This window comes from Lagenorhynchus albirostris, chromosome 12 (assembly GCF_949774975.1).
Source record: "Lagenorhynchus albirostris chromosome 12, mLagAlb1.1, whole genome shotgun sequence".
In the NCBI taxonomy this organism is placed as follows: Eukaryota; Metazoa; Chordata; class Mammalia; order Artiodactyla; family Delphinidae; genus Lagenorhynchus; species Lagenorhynchus albirostris.
The window spans coordinates 16,647,386-16,674,932 of NC_083106.1; positions in this window are offsets into that span (position 1 = coordinate 16,647,386).

Here is a 27,547-nt window from a genome sequence, read left to right on the forward strand (position 1 = left end):
GCACCAGTTTAAGTGCCATTTCCTCTAGGAGGCCTGTCACTAAAACTTGAGCCATCACTAATACTTTTCTGGAGAACTATTTATTCCATTTTGAGCAAAGCTTGTCAACTGGCGGTAAGGATGAGGGGGAGAGAAGCACATAAGAATGTTAGGCATAATTTTTAAAGGATATCATAATGTATTTTAAGATAAAAGATAAAACTATTTGCATTGATTTATAGACGTGAAAAAGGAATAAACTTCTTGGGAGAGTAGACCTCTCTTGCACCCACCCCTCTTTATATCAGAATTTCTAGGTGCAATGTTTTTTTTTTTAATTGGTAAAAACTAATTTGGAGGCTACCCCACATGGTGCACTTAACATGTAATACTCAACATGCATAGAGTTCTTAACAGTTTATAAAGGGCTCACATGCAGTTCTCAGTTGGTCCTTATTCCAACCTTATAGGTGGGATCAATATTATCATGTCTATCTTAGATAAGATAGCTTAATATCAGACAAGTTAAACCACATCTGTAATGACACATTAGTAGTAAGAGGGAGACCCAGGCTGGGATTTATATTTAGTTTGCTTTTTTTTGCACCATGCTATTGAAGGGTGTCCAAATATGCCACCACCAAAATATGTCACTTTGGCATAAGGATTATTCTGAGCTGAAGGCGACTGAGAAACAGCAGACACAGGAGGAGTTCTCTGCCCTCTCCCTTTCTACCTAAAAGCACGGCATAAATTTCCCTTTTTGAAAGTGTCCCCTCTCCCTTTTCCCATACCAGGATGAGGAGATGATTCTCATCACTGGAGAAAGCACTGATTTGACTCTGCACAACAAATCTTACCAAATTACTCTTATCTTCCATTAGTTTCTTCCATGTGTTTACTTCCCCATAATTTACTGCCCTAGAAGCCCAAACCCCTTTTCCTTTGTCTTATCACTTCTCCACACTTTATCATCCTTTGTTAAAACAGTATATAAGCTCCCAGACCTAACCACTTTGGGGGTTTTTACTTTTTTTCTGTGAGGCTCCCCATGTGCATATGAAATAAACCTGTTCTCCCGTTACTCTGTCTTTTGTCAGTTTAATTCACAGTCCTCAGAATGAGAGAGTAAAGTAAGAGGGTAGAGGAAAAGGTTTTCCTCCCTTACACTATGATCTCACATTTTTCATGTCTGGTATCTCCAAATTTCTTGAGAACTCTTTTCCCTCAACTTCCTCATTGTGTCTAGTACAATCATGGGAGAGTGGCTGGCTGGCTGGCTAGATTTGCTACAAGAGACATTTAAGTTGACATATAATTGTTACAGGATTCAAACTAGAGGGATAAACATTTTGACTTCCCCAACACCTTGCTAATATTTTCTAAATTAAGAAATCTGTAAAAACCCTAAAGCTATTTACAGGTTAATCATGATTATTCATTTGATACAGCTGGAAAGATGCAGGGGCCACATTTTGATCAGTGTCACAAGTCATTGGACATTATTATTCAATTGTTCAATTACTGTTATTAGATGCTATTGTTCATTACTGTTCAATGAACATTTACTCCTTATTACAGATTACTTCTCAATACACATTTGAGTATTCTTATTTGGACTTTAAAAAGACTTCTCAAATAAAAACTAATATGGTCTTTGATAAAGACATTAAAACAATCAATAAACTAGTTGTCAGTTATTTTTTCATTTAAATATAAATTTCCTTTCCCTATATGAAAGGGGAAAGATGGGACAAGGTAGTTGGGCTAAGAAACAATAGAATTATCTGACATTTTTGCATGTGAAAATGGAGTACCTGTGCCATCTAGATGTGGCCTCCACATGAATTGAGAAACAGTGGATTCATGTGTTGGCTTTGCCTCCAGATCACTGTTTCACTGAAACGGAAGTATTGCAAGTTTATCAAAGCTGACTCCTCCTTTCTTAGCTGAGGCTAAGAAAACTGGGTCTCTTGTCAGCTCTTGCTAATGAAGACAAAATAAACAATGCTTGCAGTTAATCACTGGCACATGAACTACACTGCTGTGGGAAAACAGCTCGTGGCTCCAAGGTCGCAAATGCATAAGGACACAATATATGTTCGCTGAAAGTTTGGAGCCAAGTAAATTTTTAAGATTTTTGAAAGTAAAATTCCAAATGAATTCTTATTTTCCCCATAAATATCCAGCTCCATGAAGACTTTATGCTTGATTATTGAGATTCTACCACATGCTAGGAGCTTTCAAGTGCATTGTCATATTTTCGCTCAGTTATTACAATAACCTCAGGCTCTTGCTGCAACACTCCATGTTTTCAACCACCAATGGCTGGCAGAAAAAGTGAAGGCATATTTTTTTCAATGCCACCGTTTAGGAGAGCTCTGTAAGTGTTTTTAATTGTCTTATTCGATAGGTGTGTTCCATAAAGGAGAAAAATCAGAACCTCATAATTTTTTTTTTTTTTCCGGTACACGGGCCTCTCACCGCCGCGGCCTCTCCCGTTGTGGAGCACAGGCTCTGGACACGCAGGCTCAGCGGCCGTGGCTCACGGGCCCAGCCGCTCCGCGGCATGTGGGATCCTCCCAGACCGGGGCATGAACCCGTGTCCCCTGCATCGGCAGGCGGACTCTCAACCACTGCGCCACCAGGGAAGCCCCCATAATTTTTTAAATATGAAAATTATCTTTATTAGAACAACTGGTCCAAATAAAAATGCTGTCAAAATAAATCCTTTTGGACTTCCCTGGTGGCGCAGTGATTAAGAATCCGCCTGCCAATGCAGGGGACACGGGTTCGAGCCCTGGTCCAGGAGGATCCCACGTGCTGCGGAGCAACTAAGCCCGTGCACCACAACTACTAAGCCTGCACTCTAGAGCCCATGAGCCACAACTACTGAGCCTGAGTGCCACAACTACTGAAGCCCGTGCACCTAGAGCCCATGCTCCACAATAAGAGAAGCCACCGCAGAGAGAAGCTCGGGCACTGCAACAAGAGAAAGCCCGTGCGCAGCAACGAAGACCCAACACAGCCAAAAATAAATAAATGAATAAATAAATTTATTTAAAAAAATCATTTTGCTCCTAAAGGGGATCATAATTTATCAAATTCCCTGCATTTATTTAATACTATTTATTTTATTTCAGAACCATATGATCTATAGGAATTACATGATAATTATTTTGAACTCAAAGAAATGTAGGCAAGTTCCCTAGCGTTACAAATCTTTAGTTTTTCTCTCTAAATAGTTTAAAGATTTAACATTAATGTTTAGAAAAGTTTTTCAAATGTCACATTTAAGTACCTTCCCCCCCAAGAACTATATCATCCTTTCAGTAATTAACCAATCTGATTGCTTCTGGTCAAAATCACCTCCTTAGCAAAATTACACTTGTGTGTTTACAACGGTGCAGTTATTTAAACAATTGGATTCCAGGAATGAAGCTGTAAAACACGTTTAGGTAAATACTTTTTTTTTTTTTTTTTTTTTTTGCGGTACGCGGGCCTCTCCCTGCTGTGGCTTCTCCCATTGCAGAGCACAGGCTCCGGACGCGCAGGCTCAGTGGCCATGGCTCACGGGCCCAGCCGCTCTGCGGCATGTGGGATCTTCCCGGACTGGGGTACGAACCCGTGTCCCCTGCATCGGCAGGCGGACTCTCAACCACTGCGCCACCAGGGAAGCCCCATAATTTTTTAAATATGAAAATTATCTTTATTAGAACAACTGGTCCAAATAAAAATGCTGTCAAAATAAATCCTTTTGGACTTCCCTGGTGGTGCAGTGATTAAGAATCCGCCTGCCAATGCAGGGGACACGGGTTCGAGCCCCGGTCCAGGAGGATCCCACATGCCACGGAGCAACTAAGCCCGTGCACCACAACTACTAAGCCTGCACTCTAGAGCCCATGAGCCACAAATACTGAGCCTGAGTGCCACAACTACTGAAGCCCGTGCACCTAGAGCGCGTGCTCCGCAACAAGAGAAGCCACCGCAATGAGAAGCCCGGGCACTGCAACCAGAGAAAGCCCGTGCGCAGCAACGAAGACCCAACACAGCCAAAAATAAATAAATGAATAAATAAATTTATAAAAAATAAATGAATAGGGCTTCCCTGGTGGCGCAGTGATTGAGAGTCCGCCTGCCGATGCAGGCGACACGGGTTCGTGCCCCGGTCTGGGAAGATCCCACATGCCACGGAGCGGCTGAGCCCGTGGGCCCGTGGGCCATGGCCGCTGAGCCTGCGCGTCCAGAGCCTGTGCTCCGCAACGCGAGAGGCCACAAGAGCGGCAGGCCACAACAGTGAGAGGCCCGCGTACCAAAAAAAAAAAAAAAAAAATGAATAAAACCTTTTGCTCCTAAAAGGGATCATAATTTATCAAATTCCCTGCATTTATTTCAGAACCGTATGATCTATAGGAATTACATGATAATTATTTTGAACTCAAACAAAGAAATATAGGCAAGTTCCCTAGCGTTATAAATCTGTAGTTTTTCTCTCTAAATAGTTTAAAGATTTAACATTAATGTTTAGAAAAGTTTTTCAAATGTCACATTTAAGTACCTTCTCCCCCAAGGACTACATCATCCTTTCAGTAATTAACCAATCTGATTGCTTCTGGTCAAAATCAACTCCTTAGCAAAATTACACTTGTGTGTTTACAATGGTGCAGTTATTTAAACAATTGGATTCCAGGAAATGAAGTTGTAAAACATGTTTAGGTAAATACTTTTTAACATTATCGAAATGGTTCTGTTAACTTGATTTACAAAATTTTTAGCAATTTCTGTTGCAAAGCAAATCTTCATTTCAGTAGAAGGCTATTGCACCAATCTCTTAAGAATAACCCTTAATATGGGTCATCCCAATTTTGTTCAGCTCTGGAGAAATTTAAAATTGACCTAAATAATTAATATACAGCTACTTCCCAAGGGCATAGCATAACTAAATTCCAGGCACTAAATCTGGAGTCAGGACACCTGAGTTTGAAAGGAAACTTTTAGTTACAATTGATATTCCTTAACCTAATTGGGAAGTGATACCTATTTTACAGAACTGTTGGAGGCTTCAATTTCATAACCTATCTGAAAACTCTTCATAAACAGACAATCAAAAATTATTTCCTTTCCCTGGGGTGAGAGCACCTACAACTGTGACCAAGCCCATAAAAGTCAACTGTAGCAAACAATGGCAAACAATGGGTTGAAACTCATTCTTTGTCTTTGCCCTTGAGTTGGGATTTCTGCTTTGCCTCAGAATAAATCAGAGCCTATTCATGCCTAAGCAGATACTGACCCCCCTGCCTGCCTCTGGGGCCCCTGGCATAGCCAGAGGCTCAGTGAGCCCGCCTATTACTAACTATCCTCCACCCCACCCCCATTCTGGCTTCTCCGAGATAACACCACCTTTCTCACCTGCATTTTCAAATCAGTTCATGTATCAATATGTACAATATGTACTTATTTTCTATGGCTTTTACAACTGATTCCCCTTGTAATATCTTTTATTATGATTGCCAAAAAATGGTACTATTGGATAATCACTTATTAAATAGTAAATTTCATTACTAAGTCACATACGCCCAATAAAGGATGATAAAATTATTTTTTCCACACCAAGCTCCAAATGGTACCCAAAACAGCATTTTGAAGGATGTCTCATTGACTGTCTACATCATAGTCATACAGGGTACTATATAAAATGCAGGTTTATCTGGAGGACTCAGTGGTCTGCAAGCCATTTTAACTCCCTAGGGAAATGTTACCGCAGTGACGTCTGAGCATGGTGTTAAGTGTACAGTCGGCACTTGAATACCTTTGGATTTACTGAAGAACCAGCATATGCCACTACAGTTTGACACTTCTCCCTTTCGTTTCTCCTTTTCATCCAAAGTACATCCGTTGTTACTCCTAATCCACCACGGACCCTTTGAACTACTTGGTCCAGTCCATGCATGAGCGCACCACGTGGAAGAGGAGCGGGGTCCCGCTTGTAAAGTCAGTCTCAAGCTGCTTGTTTCTATTTGCTCCTCAACCCTCTTCCCGTTCTGCATCTGAACTTCACTGTAGATAAGGGAAGTAAATTAATACTGGAGGCGGGGCTTCCCTGGTGGCGCAGTGGTTGAGAGTCCGCCTGCCAATGCAGGGGACACGGATTCGTGCCCCGGTGCGGGAGGATCCCACATGCCGCGGAGCGGCTGGGCCCATGAGCCATGGCCGCTGAGCCTGCGTTCCGCAACGGGAGAGGCCACAACGGTGGGAGGCCCGCGTACCACAAAAAAAAAAAATATACTGGAGGCGGATGGCACGCAGGAAGTAGCATTTACTCATGATAGTAGTGCTAGACTTCTACATAAGTGGTCAGGGGCAAGCAAGGAGCTTTATAAGAAATTTCAGGTTAATGTGACTCACAAGTTACTCATAAATTAATAACATGTTTTGAGTAACATAAATTAGCAGGTTTATTCCCACTATGTTATTTTGCCAATGATACCATCACCACATTCCTGTAAACAAAAAAAGAATGCTTTAGGACCTCTGAGATAAACATGGAAAAGAGCAAGTGTGAAAGTATTCTAACCAAAGAGCCGAGTGATTTAAGGTGAGATTAAATTAATAAAGTATTATAACTGATTCACTTTGCTGTACACCTGAAACTAACACATTGTAAATTAAACATACTCCAATAAAAATTTTTTTAAATAAATTAATAAAGTATCATTTATCTCTCAGCTGATTCCACAAACTTCTCTGTAACATTGCTGGGTGTATGCGGCGCTTTCAGCTTGGTTACTAATTCTAGATAAATAACCTCCAGTCAGGTGTTTGAGCTCTCTTCCTTCATGATTCTGGGAAACACTTTTTAAAGATATCATGGACCGGGCTTCCCTGGTGGTGGCGCAGTGGTTGAGAATCTGCCTGCTAATGCAGGGGACACAGGTTCGAGCCCTGGTCTGGGAAGATCCCACATGCCGCGAAGCAACTAGGCCCGTGAGCCACAACTACTGAGCCTGCGCGTCTGGAGCCTGTGGTCCACAACAAGAGAGGCCGTGATAGTGAGAGGCCCGCACACCACGATGAAAAGTGGCCCCCACTTGCTACAACTAGAGAAAGCCCTCGCACAGAAAACGAAGACCCAACACAGCAACAATAAATACATTAATTAATTTAAAAAAAAAAGATATCATGGACCAAATAACATTTGTGCTCTCCAAAGTCCCTGGCTGGGCTTCCGGAGTCATATAATGGGGAATGCCTCTGAGACCCGGACAGCCTCGCTATGAAAGCAGCAGCTAAGATTCAGCTGATAACAGCAACAGATGAAGTTAAACTCTGTGAAGTTAAACTCTGTGTGGCTGAGATTATATGTGCATCGAGTCACTAAATTCTTATGCATTTGTTTATTCCTTCATTTGTAAGTTCTAAACGGAGTTTCATTTTGAGAAACTTGCCATGAGAAGAAGTGAGCCTGGGCAGAAAGGATACCATCTGGAATAGAGATGGCACAAAGGAAAAACCGTACAAAGAGCTCACAAGTTTTCTTTGTTTTTATTTTCTATCTTTATGAAAATAAAAACGAAGAAAACAAATGCAAATACGAAATGTAGCTGATGTTATGCTTTTTTGACAAATCTATTAGGGACCTTATCATTATCTGGGAGCTGATATCACAGCCCAGTCTCTAATTATTTCTGTTCTGTTCTTGCTTCCCGGGCTTGTTGCCTTCCCATCCATGACCTTTGTCCACTTCTCCACACTGACTCTGCTCTTTCTTGTGCTGATTCAGCTCAGGACCTTCTTCCCCTGGAACCATTTTAGGAATGACCCTCCCACCTAGAATCCAACTCACTACTACCATTGTAGGACAGTTTCCAGAATGTTCACTGGAAAAAGTCATTGTATTCAGCATGATAAAATTGATGAGGTGTAGATTAAAACATGGAGTAAGATATAAAGAGATCAGACAAACAAATGGAGATTCTGAACACATACTTTAGTAGAGATCCTATACATGTAAATATATATATATATATACATATATACATATATACTGATGTTATATACATAATCCATGAGAATTTAGGGAGATTATTTTGTTTCTTGAATTCTTGATCTACACAATATAACTTAGTACCTCAGATTAATTACAAAGATACAGAGGACCCTGGTTAGCCAGATGCTTCATTTTCTTCTGAACAGGATTAAAAATACAACAGACTTGTTATAAGGCACAGGACACTCTAAGACGATAAGTCATGGTCACTGACCTTTCACTCCATTCTCCTAATCCCTGTCAACTGCTACATAAAATTATGCTCCAGGAAAATGATTCCCCAGCTCCTTTCCCTAATGGTCCCTGGCAGCAGAAAGTGAAGAAACATTGCTCTTAGGGAAATCCCTGAAAATCCATAGGCTAAGAAACAAAAGAACTGTGGGATCACCCAAGGAACTAACAATTTGAAGACAAGGCAGGTGAGGAACTCGGAGGATTTTCTTGCCCCTCTCTGGAACCCCCAGTGGCTGAGCAGAAACTTGATGCTATCAGTTACACCCCAGACCAGCAGAGGGCAGTGTGATAGAAGTTGCCCCAAAGAAAAGACTAGTTCACAGCGGACGGAGTCCAAGACCAATCCAGTCAGGGCTGCGTCCACCATTCTGGATTCCAGAATATAAGAGAAAGTAAAGCACAAGTTTCAGAGGCAGCTTGACTCCACTTCCAATCACTACCGGATAGCTAGGTGACATAACCTTAAACAAGTGACTTCTTGATATTTATCGTCATTTTAAAAATGGAACTATTTATACCTTCTTCACAGGGCTGTTCTGTGATTTAAAGAAGATAACACATATGAAAGCATTTTTGGCGCATCGCAGTACTGCTTCATACAAGTGTGTGAACTTGACAAGCGGTTAAACTCTGCACCTCCATCTGCTCATTGATAACACGACGATAATCCTCATACCTGCCTCACAGGGGTCTTATGAGTATTAAATGAGATAATACATAGAAAGTATTTGGACTCATTCCCAGTAAATGATATCAGCTTTGCTATTGCTATTATTTTTAGTAATAGCAATAAATGTTAGCTATTAATATTAGGAGTGAGCACTCAACAAACGAAAGCTATAATCATTATCATCATTCAGAGACTATAAGTGAATGAGAGAAACATTTAATATGGAATTTTCCAAACTCACCAGATCCACTCATTACAAAGCTTAAAACTTATCTTCTTTCCTTTTAATCAACTTCCTTTAACCATAATACAGTCAAAGTATTTATAAACGGAAATCTCAAGTCAGGCTATTGGGTGCATTTCTGGGACTTCTTAGTGCTTAAACTTAAGCCATGAAATGCAAAGCTACATGGGCCTTTCCAGCAACAAGAGGTACTTTCATAAAGATTACATTTATACAAATGCTGACACATACCCATGGATACAGGCACTCCTAATTAACTTGGTCAGAGGGTTCAAATTTCTGGCTTTGGCAGTTTGAAATAGCTGGATTCCAACAAAACTGTCTAGGTAATGCACTGGATGCTTGCCATATCGTTTAAAATCAAAGAGTTATAGGAACTTAAAGATAAAACAGATATCTTGGTGGTCATTTAATTCAGCTTCCCACTCAATGGAAGCTTCTTCATCAACAGGAATTCGTGATCAGTCCCTCCCTTTGGGAAGAGCTTGCTCTGTGACTGACCATGGTTGGACAACATAAGTCATTATAGAATTTTTTTTCACATATTGAACTAAAATTAGCTTCCTAGAATCTTCTATCCAGTAATCTTATTTCTATCCTCTGAATATAAGAAATCAAGCCAGCGCCCTCTTCTCCAGGAAGACTCTTCACTTTTCACAAGCTTTAAAACAGCTCTCACGCCTCCCCTTAGGTTTTTCATCGCAGTTCTTCTAACCATTTTCCATCCCGTCTTATCCAGTATTATTGTGAATAGTACAGTGGGAATATTACCTTCAGGCTGATCATCTGTTGTGTTTGCCTATCTAGTATCCACTTCCCTCTGCTTCTATTCATAGGATGCCTCTTTGTGTGGGAACCTACCTCATGCGGTTTGGATAGAAATGATCCTATCCGCTGCTACTAACCCTTCCAAACCTAGAATGGGAACACGACCTACATATGGCCACCCTACCCTGTCCACAGTGACTGGTGTTGGGATGTGACCTAAGTCAGGTCAATGAGAGCCCACCTTAGGGCTCTGGGGGAACTAATAGGAAAGGGGTTTTCATTCTGCTAAGTTACTAGAATATGTCATAGATGTTGAGGGTCATCTTTATCCCCATATAATGAGAACCAATCTAAGAATAAATACAGCACACAGTAAACAAAAGTCAAGAGATTGAGAGAGGCAGATTTCTCCCTACAGGGAGCACCTGGCTCCAACTATGCTGCACATAGGTTTATCTCTGGAATTTGTTAAGTATGACATGCAATGCGTTTTGTTTTTTAGTTTTGTTTATGTTATTTTCAACTTCAAACAAAATTGATTAACACACTTCCCTTACCTATGTAGGAAGCCATAGAGTCCAATCTACTCCCCTCATCTACCCCCTAGCAGCTCCACAGTTCTCCCTGGTTAGGCCCCCGAGAACTTGATGCTATCAGCTGTCTCAGTTGGGGATCTCTTAGGTGCAAGGAAAGAAATCGACATAACCAGCACTAACAGTAAGAATGTTTATGAGGATACAACAGTACAATCATAAATGAAGGCTTCTTCCTTTTTGAAGTTGGATCTGATTTATTTTGATGCTATATCCCAACAGATTGAGATCACTATAAATCTTGATTTCATTATCATTTAAATTAGTTGTTTCTGGCAGGTGTGCATCTGCTGCATACATTTATGAGTATGCCTTCTATGACTTTATTAAACCACTAATACAAAAGCGGAATAAGACAAGGGCTCAGAGCCTTGCAGCCCACCACTAGAAATCTATACAGGTTAACTGACTATTCATTAATATCCTTTGGGTCTAGTGAGCCAGCCAGATGCAAGCTGTCTAACATTTCTCTAATCCAGCTCATATTTCACCATCTTAACCTTAACCTATCTCACAGGAGACACTGAAAAATACTTTTCTTAAAACAGAAAATTACCACTGCACCTGGCATCCACTATCCCCTCACTACTTTCCAGTGGTAACTTCTACTAGAGAATCTTTCATTCTGAATTGTTACTGTCTGTCTTTCCAACAAGACTATGAGTTCCTTGAATGTTTGTGTCCCCCCAAATTCTTATATTGAAATCTAAGCCCCAATATGATGGTATTTGGAGGTAAGGCTTTTGGAAGGTGCTTAGGTCAAGAGGGTGGAGGCCTCATAAATGGGATTTAGTACCCTTATAAAAGAGGCCCCAGAGAGACCCCTTACCCCTCTACCATGCGAGGACACAATGAAAAGACAGCCGTCTATGAACCAGGAAGATGGGCTCACCAGACACGAATCCTTGGCACCTTGATCTTGAACTTCTCAGCCTCCAGGACTGTGAGAAATATATTTCTCTTACTTACAAGCCACCCTATGGTACTGTGGTATAGCAGCCTGAACAGAGTAAGACACCACTATTTGGATTTCATAACTTCGGGAGTTGAGTGCAGTTCAGATGAACTGGGATATATAGTCATATATGTGGGAACACCTCTACCAGCAACTACTGAGCTTTTACAAAATATCTATTTTAATTTCCATATTAATCCTGAGAAATAATCCTACCACTCTCCTTTTTTGCAGATAAACTGAGGCTTGGAGATATTAAATAACAACCTTAGGTCAATGCCAAAGTTATAATGTCACCAGAATATGATTTCAGGCCATCCCTGCCCGGGCTCACATGATTATCTCAGGCTTTGAGATCTCAGAACTTGATTTACAGCTCACTAGGGACTAACAGGCTAAATGTGTTTATCATTACCTCCTTTTAAAGACGCCCATATTCTTCTTTTAAAAAACTGTGACACTGAACTGTATTTCACCACTCACTGTTTTTTCAATAAGGTTTTTCATCCAAACTTCAAGGTTTGGATTCTCACTTTAAAGCAAGGAACAAACCTCTTTGTAACTGGGGGTGATATTCATCACTCTGAGGTTTGAAGGGTATTGGCTTGCTCACAGATTGAAAGGTAACACAGCTGCCTGCAATGAATCCCTGATCACAGACTTCGGAGAGTTGGTGAAAGGGCCCTGGTCAAAACAAACGGAACATCTGACCGAAGAGCTTAGATTTCCTCCTTCCGTTTTTCCCTCCTTCAAGTGCCATTGCATAACCTCTGATGATCACTTATGATCCTTGGAAGTAAAGCCCAGTTGTTGGTCATGCTGTTAATATTTCTTCTGTACTATCATTGTTATCAGGAAAGCCATTATGAAGCAAAAAGATGAAAGAAAAATAAAAAGACCACTTCTCTAAGAAAGTCTGCAACTTACAATACTTAAAAAGGCAATGAGTGGACTCTATAGCTGGATGTTACATCATTTCTTTAATAATTAAGCAAGTATTTCATGAATTTATTATTATGGATAACTATTTAATGAAACCATTAGCATAAGTTCCTAAAAGCAGAATGCACACACTTAAACTGTAGCTCAAAGGGTGGGATTTCACCACAGAAACTACTTTATACACAAGGTAGTTGCTGAAAAATAACACTTTCACAGTAAGAAAGCAGCAAATCTGCCGCCATTTTTCCAAGGCCATTTTTCTCCTCTTCCTCTTTTAGGTTCCTACTTCCCCTCTCTGTTTCAGCACTTTGCAAACCACTGCTACAGAAACTGATATCAAATTTAGAGCCATACGACAAGTTCTGATTCTGAGTATCTCCGGGTAATAGAACTGCCCCTAGAAACTTTCCCATCCTGAATACCGGGAATGAGTCAGCTGGTTCCAATTCTTAGGAATTCGGATGGCACTCAGCTGCTTTGGGACACAGTTTAAGGTTTCTCTTCATCAGACCCCAGAAGCAACTCAATACGGGGGGGTCCCAGATCAATTGTATCATCTTGATTCAGTGCAGTCTGGGCCCACTGGAATCCCTGTCAACCAAGAGCCCCAGAAGTATAGCCCCTGTCCCAGATGTGGGAGACAGGGTTAAGACTGGAGGTTCCCAGTTTGCAGGGCAGAAATAGAGACACAGATGTAGAGAACAAACGTATGGACACCAAGCGGGGAAAGTGGCGGGGGGTGGTGGGATGAACTAGGAGATTGGGATTGACATGTATACACTAATATGTATAAAATAGATGGCTAATAAGAACTTGCTGTATAAAAAATAAATAAAATTCAAAAAAACAAAAAAAGACTGGAGGTCCCCCAGGCCTACGGCTTGCCTATAGTATTATAATTGTTTGCTTTAAAACTTCATTTTTTTGCTTGTTCTTACTCTGTTTTGCTCCCTGGAGACGTGGGTTATCAGAAGTTGTGTGACATGTGAGCACCTATGGGGTAGAGAAAACGGACAATGAGCTAAGGGAAAAAAGTGGTTAAGAATAAAACAATTGTGACACTTGATGGCAAAGGAAAGGAGACATCTGCTCAGCAGGTATGAGAGAAAAAAGATTTCGTCCAAGCTGTGAAAACCTTGTAAACAAGGAGAAAGCTCATGCATATAAGAAATAGGACGAGGGCTTCCCTGGTGGCGCAGTGGTTGGGAGTCCGCCTGCCGATGCAGGGGACCTGGGTTCATGCCCCGGTCCAGGAGGATCTCACATGCCGCGGAGCGGCTGGGCCCGTGAGCCATGGCCGCTGAGCCTGCGCGTCCGGAGCCTGTGCTCCGCAGCGGGAGAGGCCACAGCAGTGAGAGGCCCGCGTACGACAAAAAAAAAAAAAAGGACGAGCCGTAAGCCGTATCTGACAAATTCAAAGTGGCCATAGCAGATCCCCCCAGGAGCAGAGTTAGTATCATGCCAGGCTCAACTCACTCACTATCTCAACAACCCTGTCGGGACTATGAAAGAAAAGTAAGATGGATCTTCCAGTCGGAGCTCACTGGACTGCCAAGAACTAGAAACCCCCTGAAGCTCACTCACACACACACAGGAGACGCAGAGGGACACGGAGAAGTGTCGCAGAATCTAAGGCTGGTGAACACAACCTAACCCAGCCCCCGAGGGTCTATAAAGCCCCGGAGTAGAATTCCCATTTGCTGGCACGGTGCGGCCTCGCACCTCACTCATCGCCGCGTGCCTCCTCCGTTCTGTCCCCGCTGCAGGCGCATCAGCTTTACATGAGCTCACAAATGCCCATGTCCCAGGTTTCTAGTACCTTCCTGCTTCAAAACTCTCTTGACTGACTACAGAATAGCTCAAATTTTTAGAAAAAAAATCTGATAGGGATAGCTCAAACCAGAGATAGTCCAAACCAGAAAATATATGGCTAGCTGTCTGCTCAGATGCCTTTGGAGTTTATCCCTGGCTCAGTTAGTGTGGTGTTGTGCAGTCCTTCGGGCTACTTCTAGAAGTTATGAGTGGGACAGGCATTGTGGAGCAAGGCTATTGTAGAGAAAAACAAGGTGATGGTGAGATAACTAGTAGTATATAAACATGACGGAGACATGAGAATAAAAGAGAAGAGCCTGTGCTATGCATTCCTTCATGAACTCATGCTGAGATCTTCATGCCTGGTGTTTGGAATACAACCTGTAAAGAGCAGATCATGCAACTAACGTAATACATTTATAAACACTCATCTATAATGTAATGGGATAGATGCTTTAATAGAGGTTTGATCAGTTGCTACGTGAAAATGAAGGAAAGAGAATTAATTCTTATGGGGAGACTCAAGGAAATCTCCAAAGTAGCTGATATTGCTGCTAAGCCTGGAAGAGCCTACAGAATTTTTATAGTAGATAAATATGGAGAAGGCTTTTTTCAAAGCATTATGTTATTTGAATCTCCTAACAGTGCTGTGAAGTATACGGAGCAGGTTATTTCCATTACCTAAATGAGAAAACTGAGTCACACAAAAATTAAATTAATTGACCAAGGCCACATACCCAGTGTGGGGTAAATTCCAGACTGGATTCTAAGTCTTCCGACTCCTCGTTTACTGCTTTTTCTTCTTGTTTATGTTGTGCTGTCTGTGGAGACAAAAGGATAGGCCTGTTCCATTGGCATCGACAACGCTAGAGCCAGAAATAACATTACTATGGTTCTAACCTGCCTTTCCTAAGCTCAATCTCCATCACTTCCTTTGCAAAAACTCTTGTATTTAGAACATGTGTCAATCCAAGTCTTGATGGGAAACCAGTAGCACGCTCAAATAATTTGATTTGGGGAGAGTTTAATAAAGGGATAATTTACTGAGGTGTGGGCAAGGTTTAAGGGAACCAACAGAGGATAGTGTCGGATCCCAGAACTGGCAACAGCAAAGGTCTGTTATCACCATTACCACCCTTAGGTGTGAAAGGCAGAACGGGAGCAAAGTCATGAAATTCCAGAGAGGGTGTCATGGAGAAGCCACCTGGCAGAAGGTGTGGTCTTCATAGGTGGACACACCCTTGCCAACTACAGCTTTACTCTCTTTAGCTTTCAGCACTCCTGCCAGGGCCTTCCAGTGGTTGAAACCATGGGCAGTCAGAGGGCGTGGGAACCTACTGATGAGGTCTATAAAAGGTTGGCTTTCTAGAGCAAGATCACATTAGAAAAGGTGGAAAGTGAACCTGGAGAGGTGAACAAGTGGCATCCAGCAGAGCATAGCAGAGGCGAGGCGTGGTTTCTAATCTGTTTTGTTTTACCCATCTTTCTCACTCACACACCTCTGAAACCACACACACACACACACCATTCTCTTTTCTCCTTTTCCCTTGCTATTTCCTTTTATATTTTGGAAATCTGACCACTCAAGTCATTGCCCTGGGTTTTCAGCCAGGAATCCACTCCAAGCCAGGGAGCCAAATGTACTTTGTCTCAGTCTCTTGATCATTGTACGTCCTGAACTGAACTTGAAGACGTATGCCTGCCAAGGTGAAGGATGAGTTGTGAAGGAAGCATGTATATGATCCCGTGGTGTTCCAAACCCTGCCCTTTTCAGGACCTTCTTGGTATAGTCAGAGCTATCATTGGGATCATTTGGAGGAATAAATCTTAGAGAGCCAGGCTAAAGTTCTTCATAACTTTTGATCGGAGGAGCCAGCGACTCTGTCGTACAGCTGCAATCAATCCAGTCTCTTCCATACTAGGCAGAGAGGACTAAGGTGGGCCAGGCCAGATGTGACAGATGATTGTATCATAGCAGCCAAAAGAGCGCTCTTAGAGAAGATCAGCTAAAAAAAAAATTGTTTTGGCTCTTGATGTACTCAGAGCATCTGAAAGTTTATTTTGGTGGAGAAACAAGTCCTCGGTTTGTTTTGCTAATGAATGAAGTTTGCTTTGATTTCCATTTTTAAAATAAAAATCATAGGCATGTGAATTATATTTGTAACCTTATTCAGTGATATTTTCCCTCTCAGACCCTTGTTGGGAAAGCCAATTTTATTGTAAGGTCGAAGAGTGGCAGTTTGAAAGGGATGAGAGGGTAGTACTGTTTATTTTATATCATGAAGATTAATATCACAAAATCTGATATTTTAACTAATATCTATGTGCCCATTAAAGTAAACCAAAATTTTATATTCAGGTGATACTGAAGTTATGTTTCTTAGGACAGAGGTCTCAAACCAACAGTGGGCGGGAAGGATGTTTCTAGTGAATCATTTGATGTGGTTCATTGTGTGTGTCCCTCTCCTCTACCTCACAAATTCCCACCACAGCTCTGCATACCCCTTCTAGCCAATTATCCATCCATTGGGAGGCCACCCACCCATATTAGTCCCTGTCAGGAGCTTTGCCCAATCACTTCTAAATACTTTTTTAGTTCTCCTGCCACAGGCAATAAGGAGTTTGGTTACTTTATCCTAGAATACACAGAGAAGTACAGACAGGACTCCAAGTGGCTGTTAAGGTAGAAGTACAAAACCTTTCACAATAGGGCAACACTTTGCAGAAAGGGAGATTTTCTAGACAAAAAAGGAAGTTGATTTTTCTGGAAACGGAACGTCTGCTTTTCATCTTCCTCTTTGCCTTTTGCCCTTTAGCTTCTTTTCTCTTGGCTGAACTTTCAGAGAGTTGGGAGGAAGTTTTGAGTAAGTTTCTAATGTGTCAATTGGCAAAGCTAAAGGGCTTCACAAAATAATGGTTAGGCTTCAGTCTCGTGACATCTGGTATGGGAAGTCACGAATGTCAGATCAGAGATAGGCAAAGTCATAAAGTAGGAAGTTCCTTCCTCTTCCCTGTTCTCCCTCTTCCCCCCTCATTACTAAGGCTAGCTTCTCAGGATACATCCTTATAACCCTGTTATTTCTAACCAGCAGTATCTCATGGTTATAGCCTTTGCATTTTTGAACCCATCGAAACAACCAACCTACTTGACTTCAATTCCCTCAGGATCCAGCTGGAGGAAGCTAGCTAGCTAGCTCTTACAGATCACAGCAGAGAACTAAGGGGTTAACAGGTAACTAATTCCAGGTAATATATTTGTGTTTAAACTGGGACTTCTTGGAAGTACCACTCAAATATACAGAATAGTATGGGAAGACCCAATAGTAAGAATTTGGAGACCTTTAGCATGTGACTGGGGAATTGTGTTTTGGATAGACAAGGCCTTTTGGAAGCTCTCACCATTTTGACCTCAGTTATGCCTCTTTTGCATGGGGGTGAACCTTACAGTTTTACCACAGGACTGGTTGGGAGCTGGGGTCAGAACATCCAGGCCTCAGACTTAAATATGGGTGATGTTTGTAGTTGTTTAGTTTTGTTTGTTTCGTTTCTCACACATATAATCCAGACGGCACTCAGTAAGATCCAAGATTAGTGGCGCTGCTGCTTGATGACTAATGCAATTAAATAAGTCTTGGTGCTGGTACAGCACCACAATAACAAACCCCATAATGTCAAATGCTTTTGCCAGATGGATTGCTCAAACCTTTGGAAGCATTCTCAAGTACACATACTTAATCACTGCAGGGTGAGTTCGTGGAAAAAAGACATGGTACTTTTGTGGGCGGAAGGTTCCTGTCACTTTCGTTGGGCAGTCAATCCCATTGGTCAGGTTCTATAGCCAATATTGTTCTGACTTCCTCTCCAGTGGGCTAGGAGTGTTTAAGTACTAGAAATATGATGAATTTAGGAGATCTAATGATTTTGTTACAAATATCTTAGATTTTTCTAGAACAGGCCTGATTTCAAATATTCTGTCCCACTGCCTTTCAAAATACATTGTGTATTCATTAAACTGGGTCCCAATTTTTACTTTAAAAGTAAATTACAACAATTTCCTCTATTCCTTTTCTTTAAAAACACAACTTACTTGCCCAAGAGGGATGTATGTATTGAAAAGTAAGTTAATCGATTGGTTCAAGATGGCGGAGTAGAAGGACGTGCGCTCACTCCCTCTTGTGAGAGCACTAGAATCACAACTAACTGCTAAACACTCATCGCCAAGAAGACACTGGAATTGACCACAAAAGATACCCCACATCGAAGACAAAGGAGAAGCCGCAATGAGATGGTAAGAGGGGCGCAGTCACAATAAAATCAAATCCCTTAAATGCTGGGTGGGTGATTCACAAACTGGAGAACAATTATACCACAGAAGTCCACCCACTGGAGTGAAGGGTCTGAGCCCCATGTCAGGCTTCCCAACCTGGGGGTCGGCAACGGCAGGAGGAATTCCTAGAGAGTCAGACTTTGAAGGCTAGCGGGATTTGATTGCAGGACTTCGACAGGACTGGGAGGAAACAGAGACTCCACTCCTGGAGGGCACACACCAATTAGTGTGCACATCAGGACCCAGGGGAAGGAGCAGTGACCCCATAGAAGAGTGAACCAGACCTACCTGCTAGTGTTGGAGAGTCACCTGTGGAGGCAGGGTGGTGGCTGTGTCTCACAGTGAGGACAAGGACACTGGTAGCGGAAGTTCTGGGAAGTGCTCCTTGGCGTGAGGCCTCCTGGAGTCTGCCATTAGCCCCACCAAAGAGCTCAGGTAGGATCCAGTGCTGGGTTGCCTCAGGCCAAAAAATCAACAGGGAGGGTACCCAGCCCCACGCATCAGCAGACAAGTGGATTAAAGTTTTACTGAGCTTTGCCCACCAGAGCAACAGCCAGCTCTACCCACCACCAGTCCCTCCCATCAAGAAACTTGCACAAGCCTCTTAGAGAGCCTTATCCATCAGAGGGCAGAGAGCAGAAGCAAGAAGAACTACAATCCTGCAGCCTGTGGAACAAAAACCACATCACAGAAACACAGACAAGATGAAAAGGCAGAGGGCTACCTTCCCTGAAAAAGCTCTAGACTAGATACAAGGAATAAAGGGGAAGACTGGGTCACAGGTTATTCAAACGCAGCGACGGTGGCCATGATAATCACGGAAAAAATACAGATACATTGAATTGAGAGAATACTGATGCCACTGATAGAAGATTTTAGAAGGGTCTCTATTTGGGAAAGGAGATGAATAGATGGTCTAAGGCCTCCTCACCAGCACTGAATCATAATGGAAATCCAGCCTAAGGATCCTGAAATTAAGCTTTTCATGAAAACCCTTCACTGGTTTCCTATAGACTACACCATTAAGCCTGAATGTTTCTGCCTGTCTTAAGCCTTTCCATATTCTAACCTTACATCTTTACATATTTTCGTTTTGCATCTCATTTCTCACTAGTCAAACCCTCCACTCCTTCACCCTAGCCTCTTTGCTTGCATGTTTTCCTTTCATGGACACTCTTCTTCTGTGTCTATCCAAGTCAGACAAGATCTAAGAGGTCTAGTCATATGCCACCCCATTTCTAAGGCTTGTCTGACTATTCCTTCCTGTCCTTGTTTCCCTCTTCCTGAACTTCTATAACAGTAACAATCTGTCATGCAGTCATCACGCTGACTTATCCATACTTCTTGTTCACCGTCATTCATGAGTGCCATTTTTGCCTCTTCATCTAAATTATAAGCTCCTTGAGGAGACATTTCACATCATGCTGAATCTCTCTCAAATTCCTTGACTGTGGTAAATATTGACTGAAGGAAAAATGGAATGCCTTGTTGATTTATTTGGATAAGTGAATTGAACAACAGATTCAATTAGATTTTGACAAGGCTTAACTTACTTTGATTTTTTTGAACTTTTTTTTTATACAGCAGGTTCTTATTAGTTATCTATTTTATACACATTAGTGTATATATGTCAATCCCAATCTCCTAGTTCATCCCACCACCATCACCCTCCCCCCCCAACCTTGGTGTCCATACGTTTGTTCTCTACATCTGTGTCTCTATTTCTGCCCTGCAAACTGGTTCATCTGCACCATTTTTCTAGATTCCACATATATGCGTTAATATACGATTTTTTTTTTCACTTTCTGACTTACTTCACTCTGTATGACAGTCTCTAGATCCATCCATGTCTCTACAAATGACCCAATTTAATTTCTGGCTGAGTAATACTCCATTGTATATATGTACCACGTCTTCTTTATCCATTCGTCTGTTGATGGGCATTTAGGTTGCTTCTATGACCTGGCTATTGTAAATAGTGCTGCAGTGAACATTGGGGTGCATTTGTCTTTTAGAATTATGGTTTTCTCTGGATATATGCCCAGTAGTGGGATTGCTCAGTCATATGGTAATTCTATTTTTAGTTTTTGTTTGTTCTTTTTTTTTTGCAGTACACAGGCCTCTCACTGTTGTGGCCTCTCCCGTTGCGGAGCACAGGCTCCAGACGCGCAGGCTCAGCGGCCATGGCTTACGAGCCTAGCCGCTCCACGGCATGTGGGATCTTCCCGGACCGGGGCACGAACCCGCGTCCCCTGCATTGGCAGGCAGATTCCCAACCACTGCGCCACCAGGGAAGCCCTATTTTTAGTTTTTTAAGGAACCTCCATACTGTTCTCCATAGTGGCTGTATCAGTTTACATTCCCACCAACAGTTCATTCCCACCAACAGTTTCTCCACACCCTCTCCAGCATTTGTTGTTTGTAGATTTTCTGATGATGCCCATTCTAACTGGTGTGAGGCGATACCTCATTGTAGTTTAGATTTGCATTTCTCTAATAATTAGTGATGTTGAACAGCTTTTCATGTGCCTCTTGGCCATTTGTATGTCTTCTTTGGAGAAGTGTCTATTTAGGTCTTCTGCCCATTTTTGGATTGGGTTGTTTGCTTTTTTAATATTGAGCTGCATGAGCTGTTTATATATGTTGGAGATTACCCCTTTGTCCATTGATTCGTTTGCAAATATTTTCTCCCATTCTGTGGGTTGTCTTTTTGTCTTGTTTATAGTTTCCTTTGGTATGAAAAAGCTTTTAAGTTTCATTAGTTCCCATTTGTTTATTTTTGTTTTTATTTCCATTACTCTAGGAGGTGGATCAAAAAAGATCTTGCTGTGATTTATGTCAAAGAGTGTTCTTCCTGTGTTTTCCTCTAAGAGGTTTATAGTGTCTGGTCTTACATTACAAGAGAACTCCCATAAGGTAAACAGCTGATTTCTCAGCAGAAAGTCTACAAGCCAGAAGGGAGTGGCATGATATCTTTAAAGTGATGAAAGGGAAGAGCCTACATCCAAGATTACTCTACCAGGCAAGGATCTCATTCAGATTCGACAGAGAAATCAAAAGCTTTACATACAAGCAAAAGCTAAGAGAATTCAGCACCACCAAACCAGCTCTACAACAAATGCTAAAGGAATGTCACGAAGTGGGAAACACAAGAGAAGAAAAGGACCTACAAAAAGAAACTCAAAACAATTAAATAGATGGTAATAGGAACATAATATCAATAATTACATTAGGGCTTCCCTGGTGGCGCAGTGGTTGAGAATCTGCCTGCTTATGCAAGGGACACGGGTTCAAGCCCTGGTCTGGGAGGATCCCACATGCTGCGGAGCAACTAGGCCTATGAGCCACAACTACTGAGCTTGCATGTCTGGAGCCTGTGCTCCGCAACAAGAGAGGCCGCGATAGTAGGGGCCCGCGCACTGCGATGAAGAGTGGCCCCCGCTTGCCACAACTAGAGAAAGCCCTCACACAGAAACGAAGACCCAACACAGCAATAATAAATAAATAAATCAATAATTACCTTAAATGTGAATGGATTATATACTCCAACCAAAAGACACAGGCTTGCCCAATGACCCGTATATATGCTGTCTTTAAGAGACCCACTTCAGGCCTAGGGACACATACAGACTGAAAGTGAGGGGATGGAAAAGTATATTCCATGCAAATGGAAATTAAAAGAAAGCTGGAGTAGCAACACTCATATCAGATAAAATAGACTTAAAATAAAGTATGTTACAACAAAGGACACTACATAATGATCAAGGGATCAATCCAAGAAGAAGATATAACAATTATAAATATATATACATCCAACATAGGAACACCTCAATACATAAGGCAAATCCTAACAGCTATAAAAGAGAAAATCAACAGTTACACAATAATAGTGGGGACTTTAACACCTCACTTACACCAATGGACAGATCATCCAGACAGAAAATTAATATGGAAACACAAGCTTTAAATGACACAACAGACCAAATAGATTTAATTCAAATTTGCAGTATATTCCATCCAAAAATGGCAGATTACACTTTCTTCTCAAGTGCACATGGAACATTCTCCAGGATAGATCACATCTTGGGTCACAAATCAAGCCTCAGTAACTTTAAGAAAACTGAAATCATATCAAGCATCTTTCTATGCTTGAAATCAATTACAGGGGAAAAAAATGTAAAATCACTATGAGCATAGAAATCAATTACAGGGGAAAAAATGTAAAAAAACACAAACACATGGAGACTAAACAATACATTACTAAATAACCAAGAGATCACTGAAGAAATCAAAGCGGAAATCAAAAAATACCTAGAGACAAATGACAACAAAAACATGATAATGCAAAACCTATGGGATGCAGCAAAGGCAGTTCTAAGAGGGAAGTTTATAGCAATACAAGCCTACCTCAAGAAACAAGAAACATCTCAAATAAACAATCTAACCTTACACCTAAAGGAACTAGAGAAAGAAGAACAAACAAAACCCAAAGTTAAAAGAAGGAAACAAATCATAAAGATCAGAGCAGAAATAAATGAAATAGAAACGAAGAGGACAATAGCAAAGATCAAGAAAACTAAGAGCTGGTTCTTTGAGAAGATAAACAAAATTGATAAACCATTAGCCAGACTCATCAAGAAAAAGAGGGAGAGGACTCAAACCAATAAAATTAGAAATGAAAAAGGAGAAGTTATAACAGACACTGCAGAAATACAAAGCATCCTAAGAGACTACTACAAGCAACTCTATGCCAATAAAATGGACAACCTGGAAGAAATGGACAAATTCTTGGAAAGGTATAACCTTTCAAGACTGAACCAGGAAGAAATAGAAAATATGAACAGACCAATCACAAGTCATATAATTGAAACTGTAATTAAAAATCTTCCAACAAACAAAAGTCCAGGACCAGATGGCTTCACAGGTGAAGTCCATCAAACATTTCGAGAAGAGCTAACACCCATCCTTCTCAAACTCTCCAAAAAATTGCAGAGGAAGAAACACTCCCAAACTCATTCTATGAGGCCACCATCACCCTGATACCAAAACCAGACAAAGATACTACAAAAACAGAAAATTACAGACCAATATCACTGATGAATACAGATGTAAAAATCTTCAACAAAATACTAGCAAACAGAATCTAACAACACATTAAAAGGATTATACAACATGATCAAGTGGGATTTATCAGGGAAGCAAGTATATGCAAGTCAATCAATGTAATATACCATATTAACAAACAGTACAATAAAAACCATATGATCATCTCAATAAATGCAGAAAAAGCTTTTGACAAAATTCAACACTAATTTATGATAAAAACTCTCCAGAAAGTGGGCATAGAGGGAACCTACCTAAATAATAAAGGCCATATATGACAAACCCACAGCGAACATCATTCTCAATGGTGAAAAACTGAAAGCATTTCCTCTAAAATCAGGAACAAGACAAGTACATCCACTCTCACCACTATTATTCAACATGGTTTTGGAAGTCCTAGCCACGGCAATCAGAGAAGTAAAAGAAATAAAAGGAATACAAATTGGAAAAGAAGAAGTAAAACTGTCACTGTTTGCAGATGACATGATACTATATAGAGAGAATCCTGAAGATGCCACCAGAAAACTACTAGAGCTAATCAATGAATTTGGTAAAGTTACAGGATACAAAATTAATGCGCAGAATTCTCTTGAAATCCTATACACTAACAACGAAAAATCGGAAGAGAAATTAAGGAAACAATCCCATTCACAACTGCAACAAAAAGAATAAAATACCTAGGAATAAACCTACCTCAGGAGGTAAAAGACCTGTACTCAGAAAACCATAAGACACTGATGAACGAAATCAAAGATGACACAAATAGCTGGAGAGATATACCATGTTCTTGGATTGGAAGAATCAACATTGTGAAAATGACTACACTACTCAAAGCAATCTACAGATTCATTGCAATCCCTATCAAACTACCAATGGCATTTTTCACAGAACTGGAATAAAAAATCTTAAAATTTGTATGGAGACACAAAAGACCCCAAATAGCCAAAGCAATCCTGACGGAAAAAAACAGAGCTGGAGGAATCAGGCTCCCTGACTTCAGACTATACTACAAAGCTACAGTAATCACACAATATGGTACTGGAACAGAAATAGAAATATAGATCAATAGAACAGGATAGAAAGCCCAGAGATACACCCACATACCTGTGGTCAACTAATCTATGACACAGGAGGCAAGGATATACAATGGAGAAAAGACAGTCTCTTCAGTAAGTGGAGCTCGGAAAACTGGACAGCTAGATATAAAAGAATGAAATTAGAACACTCCTGAACACCATACACAAAAATAAATTCAAAATGGATTAAAGACCTAAATGTAAGACCGGACACTATAAAACTTTTAGAGGAAAACATAGGATGAATACTCTTTGACATAAATCACAGCAAGATCTTTTTTGATCCACCTCCTAGAGTAATGGAAATAAAAACAAAAATAAACAAATGGGAACTAATGAAACTTAAAAGCTTTTTCATACCAAAGGAAACTATAAACAAGACAAAAAGACAACCCACAGAATGGGAGAAAATATTTGCAAACGAATCAATGGACAAAGGGGTAATCTCCAACATATATAAACAGCTCATGCAGCTCAATATTAAAAAAGCAAACAACCCAATCCAAAAATGGGCAGAAGACCTAAATAGACACTTCTCCAAAGAAGACATACAAATGGCCAAGAGGCACATGAAAAGCTGTTCAACATCACTAATTATTAGAGAAATGCAAATCTAAACTACAATGAGGTATCGTCTCACACCAGTTAGAATGGGCATCATCAGAAAATCTACAAACAACAAATGCTGGAGAGGGTGTGGAGGAACTATTGGTGGGAATGCACTGTTGGTGGGAATGTAATTGATACAGCCATTATGGAGAACAGTATGGAGGTTCCTTAAAAAACTAAAAATAGGGCTTCCCTGGTGGCGCAGTGGTTGGGAATCTGCCTGCCAATGCAGGGGACGCGGGTTCGTGCCCCGGTCCGGGAAGATCCCACATGTCGTGGAGCGGCTAGGCTCGTAAGCCATGGCCGCTGAGCCTGCGCGTCTGGAGCCTGTGCTCCGCAACGGGAGAGGCCACAACAGTGAGAGGCCCGTGTACTGCAGAAAAAAAAAGAACAAACCAAAACTAAAAATAGAATTACCATATGACTGAGCAATCCCACTACTGGGCATATATCCAGAGAAAACCATAATTCTAAAAGACAAATGCACCCCAATGTTCACTGCAGCACTATTTACAATAGCCAGGTCATAGAAGCAACCTAAATGCCCATCAACAGACGAATGGATAAAGAAGACGTGGTACATATATACAATGGAGTATTACTCAGCCAGAAATTAAATTGGGTCATTTGTAGAGACATGGATGGATCTAGAGACTGTCATACAGAGTGAAGTAAGTCAGAAAGTGAAAAAAAAATCGTATATTAACGCATATATGTGGAATCTAGAAAAATGGTACAGATGAACCAGTTTGCAGGGCAGAAATAGAGACACAGATGTAGAGAACAAACGTATGGACGCCAAGGTTGGGGGGGAGGGTGATGGTGGTGGGATGAACTAGGAGATTGGGATTGACATATATACACTAATGTGTATAAAATAGATAACTAATAAGAACCTGCTGTATAAAAAAAAAGTTCAAAAAAATCAAAGTAAGTTAAGCCTTGTCAAAATCTAATTGAATCTGTTGTTCAATTCACTTATCCAAATAAATCAACAAGGCATTCCATTTTTCCTTCAGTCAATATTTACCACAGTCAAGGAATTTGAGAGAGATTCAGCATGATGTGAAATGTCTCCTCAAGGAGCTTATAATTTAGATGAAGAGGCAAAAATGGCACTCATGAATGACGGTGAACAAGAAGTATGGATAAGTCAGCGTGATGACTGCATGACAGATTGTTACTGTTATAGAAGTTCAGGAAGAGGGAAACAAGGACAGGAAGGAATAGTCAGACAAGCCTTAGAAATGGGGTGGCATATGACTAGACCTCTTAGATCTTGTCTGACTTGGATAGACACAGAAGAAGAGTGTCCATGAAAGGAAAACATGCAAGCAAAGAGGCTAGGGTGAAGGAGTGGAGGGTTTGACTAGTGAGAAATGAGATGCAAAACGAAAATATGTAAAGATGTAAGGTTAGAATATGGAAAGGCTTAAGACAGGCAGAAACATTCAGGCTTAATGGTGTAGTCTATAGGAAACCAGTGAAGGGTTTTCATGAAAAGCTTAATTTCAGGATCCTTAGGCTGGATTTCCATTATGATTCAAGTGGTAGTGAGGAGGCCTTAGACTGACGTGGTATAAGTGAAATAGAAAAGGAAGGACAGATGTGAATGATACTGAAAAAGATCTATCTAGACTAGATATAAGGAATAAAGGGGAAGACTGGGTCACAGGTTATTCAAACCCAGTGATGGTGGCCATGTTAATCACTGAAAAATCTAGTTACATTGAATTGAGAGAATACTGATGCCACTGATAGAAGATTTTAGAAGGGCCTCTATTTGGGAAAGGAGATGAATTGAGTTTTGAATTCTGGATTGTGAGTTGATGAAGGGAAATTCAAATGAAAATATCACTTATGTAATCAAAGAGGTACACGGATATCGGGTTAGAGGTAATAAAAAAATCACCTGCAAGAATGTGATACTGAAACCATGGTAATGCTGACCACTCATAGGAAGAGAGCCCACAGCGAGAGAAGAGCAGAGGCCCAAAGCAAAGCTTTACTGCTATTATCCCTTACATCTGAGGACCAGTTACATTCCACACAGAAAGTTTGCCCAGGACTGAGAGATGTTAGAATGACAGAGCTGTGTACATAATCCTACCGTACTTGATCAAATGGCATTTTATTATTAAAACTCTAGGAGAGAGCTGTTTTTAAAACGTATTGACTTCTGCTAAAT